Source organism: Manacus candei, unplaced genomic scaffold (genome assembly GCF_025592945.1).
Source record: "Manacus candei isolate 608988 ecotype Guabito, Panama unplaced genomic scaffold, ASM2559294v1 h1tg000119l, whole genome shotgun sequence".
NCBI lineage: Eukaryota > Metazoa > Chordata > Aves > Passeriformes > Pipridae > Manacus > Manacus candei.
This window is the reverse complement of record NW_026138167.1, coordinates 1,527,466-1,533,935: the sequence shown is the minus strand read 5'-3', so window position 1 is coordinate 1,533,935 and position 6,470 is coordinate 1,527,466.

Here is a 6,470-nt window from a genome sequence, read left to right as displayed (position 1 = left end):
CTATCAAAAACTGAATTTGAAGTCTCTGGAGAATCCTGTTTTCCAGATAATTACTGGAACCCTAAAGAGTAATATTTAATATATTTTTTTAATTAAGTAAAGCACCAATTCCTACTTAATCACTCAGTTTTGGAAGTTGTAAATTTGAAAACACAGCTAGATTTATGATGTCACTGAGAGGTCAAAATAACAAGTCATATTATTAGCATTAACTACATCATCATAATGTTCTTTACCTATCTAATAGCAGATAGCTCTTTGCAAGTGAACTAAGCTTCAAGTGTTCTGAAAAAAATAGAGAAGAAAAGTCAAGTCCCCTTCAAAGAGACAGATGCATCTTTCTGCCCCTGGTGAGGCTGTCATTGTGTGTTCAGACCAAGACATAGAAAGCAAAGGATAAAAAATACCACACACATTAATGCATCATGGAAAGAAATGGTAGGATGGACTTCAGTTTGAAACCACAAATATCTGGCTTGGAAGAAGAAAACAAATTCTCTGTTATTTAATGTTTTGACTGCTTGTTGGTCCTGCTCTTACTATAGTTAAAATAATGTATCACCACAACATATGAGCACATTGTGTGGAGACCACAGCCATGCAAAACCTCCAATTACAGTTGTGTCTGAGAAAAAAAAGAGAAGGGAAATTACTTGTTCTGTGCAGGCATTTTTTTTCTTTCAAATTTTACTGTGTGGTCAGATTTATTCTGAAGAGAAAGGTGTGACATTCTTGCTTCCCAGCTTTGTTCTACAGGCCAATCACCAACTGGCACAGCCTATATTGTCTTTTTGGCAGCACTCTATTTTTTTACAAAGTATAACTGTTCATGATAGTCGAAAAGATGAAAAGCTATTTGTGGAATAAACAGTAACAAAAACTAGCCAACTCTGCACAGCGTAATGGGATTTTAATGTATTCTCCTTGTCGGCATAGTGTATTTCTGTGATAATTTTATGTGACAGCATAATTAAACTGGAAAACAATTCCCATTTCCTATGTATTTTATCTATTTATCATCATTTATTTCTTTACTTTCTCATTCTGCTATAAATATTACTGTAAGGAGAGTTAAATAAGTTAAACCAATGCAATTACTTTTACAGATTGAAATTAACTTCATATATCAATTTATACTGGTTTGTATACAGCACCTACTATTTGCCCTGTACAAATAAATGCATTTGTTGCAGTATATTTATAGTGTCACTATGGTTTCCATGTTTGCACTCCTTTTGACTAATGTTCTATATGTTAAAACTTGACATTTTAACAGTATTTTCAAACAATTTCATTCATTATCAAATAACCATTTATTACATTGTGGCAATTCCAAACCATTTACTGGACCCTCTAGACATTGCTAAACAATGATTTATCAAGGAGTGTGCAAATTTTAGTGCTTATCACAGCAAATACAAAAAGTAACATTAAATACTGACTTCACAACAGCTCTGACTAAATTATTTTCCTTTTTTAATCTTGATGAGTCATATTTAGTAATAGCAGTCTGTAAATGCACTGGATATTGAGGGCAATATTCTAGATTGTTCCATTCTATAAGGCTTTTTCTGGTTTGCTCATTTCTTTTGTGTGCTTAGGGATAAACTGAAGACTGTGGGACACAACAGATGCAGCTCTTACTGTCTTTTTATTTTCTTATGGTGCTTATGATGCCCCAACAATGTCCTGTGTGACAGTGCTTTTCACATTTTACTTGAATCTCACAAAATCCACCTCTAGCCAAATCTGTATTGATCTTTGCTTCCCTAGAGTGAACAGCAGTGATGCAAAAGATTTTCAGTTCTGTTTTCAGGAAATATCTCCTCTTTAGCAATGTTCTAGCCAACAAGTAAGACTGATTTAATTTTGTATGTGAACATCTGGCTGCAAAATGCTGTGCTTTTACCTCTGTTCCTTATCTCCCCTATTTCTGTTGAATTTGAGATCCTCAGGATGTCTGTGAGAGAACAGACTGATACCCACAAATGATTTTTAGGTCTCTGGAAGCACTTAGGTGCAAACTTTACAAGGCAACAGTACTGGAGGGAGACATCACCATTCTCAGAGATCTCATTAATCACTGCAGAGCTCACACATTAAACTCAACATGAACTAAACTGAAAGGATATTCATAGAAGGAGTTTCAAGGACTTGGGAGTATTCCTCATTTGTGAGGTTCATACACAGACTATAGCTGAACAAATATCATTAACACTGAATTTAAATGATCCCTAAATCAATAGTTTGGCATTGTTGGTTGATGCTACAGTATCATTAAATAGCTCCAGAGAAAGCCAAGGCCTCACTGTGCAAAACTAACAGCTTAATACCATCCTATGCAGAAGAATTTATAGTCTACAGGGCTTCTTTGTGAACTGGGGAACAAGGAACCACACCTTAGAATGTGATCTTCCTTGGCCAAGGTCCTGAAAGGAGCAGGACTGAAAATTACACACAGATTTGCCATATGTCAGTCTTAATTTCAAAGGCATCCAAAAGGCTTTGATTCATTATCTCCAGTTCAGGAGGGGTTATTAGGAACTCTCATTCTGTTACTGCTTCCATGGGAGAGCCAGCAAAGACAGCTTTTGCTCATTAAACTAATAATGTAGTCATTTAGTTCAAATTGCCACAGCTTTCAGCTGGTTCTGATAAGATGGGCTTTAAACTGTGGTAGAGAAGAAATAGGCACCTTCTTGTTCTGCAGCCTGTATCACAGTCTGGCATCCTCTGCCACAAAGGTGCAGCTGGACTGGGCAACTGCAGCAGCCAAAGTGCACCACCTCATACCTGCAGAAAGGCAGAATCCTGTCTGTGTGCTGAATGTCTCACTACCCCCAGTTTCAGCACTTCAGTTCTTTAATTCTACCCACACCCTGCATGTTTAACCCCAGGATCTCAAAGTTTCTGTGTTTACCTGTGATGACAGTAAGTCATGTTTGGAGTTTGGAGGGAGGTGGGGTGGTTTCTTGAGGTTTATGTTTGTTTGATTTTTGCTCAGCAGCTCTCCTGGTACTTTCTGAGAATCTTGCCAGACTGGTAGGGTATGACCAAGCCCAAAGGACACTTACAGAGTACACAAGGGAGGTTCACCCAAAAACAGTAAACAGTGATAAACAATTAAGTTTATCCCCTTGGAACTGCTCACTTGTCTTCTCAAACTTCATAGATCTTTTCTAGAAATTCTTCGTCTATTCCTGAATCTCAGTAATTTTTAACATGCTACTACTTCAAACAAAACTGCCACTGAAGTCTGCTAGGACAGATCAGGCACAAAAAGAAGTTTTGGTTTAAACCAAACAATTTTAAGTGATGCCATATGATGCCAGAATAAATGAACCATTACACCAATGTCCCTGCTTATTAAAAACGAAACAAACTTTTCTTAGAAAATGGAAGTGCCTGAGGACCCCGAGCAGTCAGGAGTAAACGTTTAATCCTGGGAGAAGTGCGGGCTGGGTTCAGTCACGGGGCAGAGCAGAAGGGCTGCTCAGGACCAGGCACCTCAAACCAAAGCACCTGGGGCACAGAGGGCTATGGCCAAGCACCCCAGTGAGCTCAGGTGAGTGCCAGTGGGCTTGCTTGCTTTTATTTGAATCAGTCTAAATGCCAGACTCCTCAGACTGTCAGGTTTGTTCAGACCCAATGCTTGTTGATCCAGGAATTCATCCTGAGGTGACTGGTTTGTTAATCCATTTCTAGCCTCCTTTTCCCCACTAGTCTGCCTACTGGAGGTTGATTCCCTGATTTCCACTACTTGGATTGATCATTTGGCTTCTTTTTCACTTAAGGCTATGAAATCAAGTTTGAGGGGGTTTGGGTGTTGGTTTGGTTTTGTCTTTGGTTTGATTTTGGTTGGTTGTTTTTTTTGTGGCAGACTGTTACAATCCATGGAGCTTCAGCAACCATTAGCTACTGAGTGCCAGAGATAAGGCCTGATGAAGGCAAAAAATGGTTTTTAATAGAGTCAGGGTTACCAACACTCGCCCTTAGAATCCAGCAATGGAAAAAGAGCTTTGTTATTCTCTGTGGTTCGCAGCCAAGGTGTGAGGGAGGGAGCTCTCTGCTCACTTAAGGAGATATTATACAAAACATTAAACTCAATGAGGGTATCTGTCAAAATCTAAGAGACTTCATCTCTGCTGTTACCTACCTTCCATTATGGATTAATTTGACACTAATTGCAAAAATGATTTAATTTAGCTAATCTTCAGAAAATACTGTTTGAAAATTAAAATTAATGGCTAGGATAAAATCTATGCATTCTACCTGAATAAAATCTTGGACATGAAGGGCCAGGGACTGATACAGAAAGCTTAGATAGGAATTACCTCAAAAAATTGCATTTAATACATAATGCAATAGACGACCAAAAATTAATTTGAAGAAGAACATGACAGGTACCAGTGGAGGAAATGCCAAAGAAGTCATTTACTGATGGAGAGGGATGGAAAAAAACCCCAAATGTGAAGCATTTTAGCTCTAAAAAGAACTTTGGGACTATATTTTTTTAGATCTAAAAAACCTCAAGAAATTACACATTTTTTTAATTACACGGTTTTAGTTATCCAAGTATTTATCAATTATCCACTGGACAAAAGAGACCGTGATTTTTGGAAGTAGTTTTGTAGTTCAAAAGTCAAATTTGTACTAGCAAACTAATCACAGCTTTGTGACGTTCTTCCAAGTTCCTATTTCTGATAAAGGCACTGTGTAACATGATAGATTTTCATCTGTAGCAGATGGTACAGGTCCCTGAAGAATCGTACAGCAGCTGTTCCCAGGCAGAACACAACACACCCCGAGCACAGCTCCTCTCTGCTGCCCCGGCCCAGCAGGGCTGCAGTGCCCCCGGCTCGGGGCACTCGGGGCAGCAGAGGTGTGAGAGATGCCAGCTCCAGGGCTGCACACCTCGTGCTCTTCCCACCAGTGTCTTCCTTTGCATTCCTTTCCCTTCTTAAGTTTGGCACAGTCTGCCTCGTCCGGGAGGTTGAGCAGTAATGTCTGAGCACACAAAGAGCACGGCTTCGCTTTTCCCTGGCTTTGCACTGAACAAAAGGGTGACAACTCAGCACCTTCCCAGTGCCCAGCCAGGCCCAGCACAGCCCCCGTGCCCGTTCCCTGTGTGCTCACCCCATGTAATTAGCAACGCGCAGCTTGCAAGGCAGAGCAGGCTCGGTCCTAACACACGGGTAATTAAGACATTACAGTTGGCTATTTGCTAGGCTGACTCAGGGGAGTGGTAATAGGATACGGAGTCTTTCACCTTAAGTTCAGCCATTCTTGCCCCCAGATTCCCAGGTAGTGATCAGTAATTCCTCATTAACCCTGACACAAGCTGAATCTGACTCTACTCAGGCATGTTGGATGAGTTCTGAGCACATGTCTGCCAACAAGGACATTATCAGTCAGTGTCTCTGATAATTACATTTCAAAGTGAAGAACCCCACTGCTGTGAGTGAGCAGCAGAAGTTGATGTCTCCCTGTGGCATTATTTTAACTCCTCTTTGTTGTTGTTGTTTTTCTCTCCAAACTCAACAAGCTATCATAAGCTGTCACAATAGCAGCAGATACAGATATAGGTTTTGATGACTACAAATTGACCACTGTTCTTAGATTCCCCTGCAAACAACTAATAGGAATACAACCATAAACACTGGACAAACATTTTTTAAACAATACCAAATCCAACACCTAAATTATAATGAAACTCCAAGAGGCCCCTGATTTCATGATCCTACCTGCACTGCCAAGAACATAAAGAATTGTTGGCCCTTGACATCATTCCCTTGCCAAAGGGCAATTACCTCCTCTGTATGCATTGCCTTAATCATGTCAAGTTGTGTCCCATAAATTTGCATGTCTCCCCAGGAAGCACAGTGCATTGCCAGCAGCCTGAGAGGCCACATCAAAACAATTTCCTGGTGTGTGTTTACATCGGCTTTGGCTCCCAAGCTGCTTTAGCTGCAGTTGCTCCTCAAAACAGCACAAATTCCCTCTCTCCAAACTGTAGTGCATTGGGGACAGAAGGTGGAATAAGCAGATGTGGATGGGTACATTGTCCTTATCAGAACTGGGCTATACTTTCTAGATTAATGAACTGCAAATCAACTACACAAATGAAACCACAGGCTGGATATAAACACAGTCCTCTGAGAGGGGCTTGTTGTCACAGGCAGAGAGGGAGGGAGGGAGTGTACACACAGATGTGTGACGGGGGGTGTAATGAATGCCAGCTTCCCTCCTGCCTCTCTGGGATACACGGGGATGACAAACTCTCTGAGGAACAATTCCTTTGACTGGCTCGTTGAGGAAAGGAAACTTGTCATGCTGCCAAGAATAAAACTGCTTCTGGGCTTAGTTCTGAATTTTATAAAGTGAATAAGTGAAAAATGTATACACATTCACTTCAGACCCAAGTCATGAATAATTAAAAGAATATATAATTGTACCCAGTTTTCCCCTCA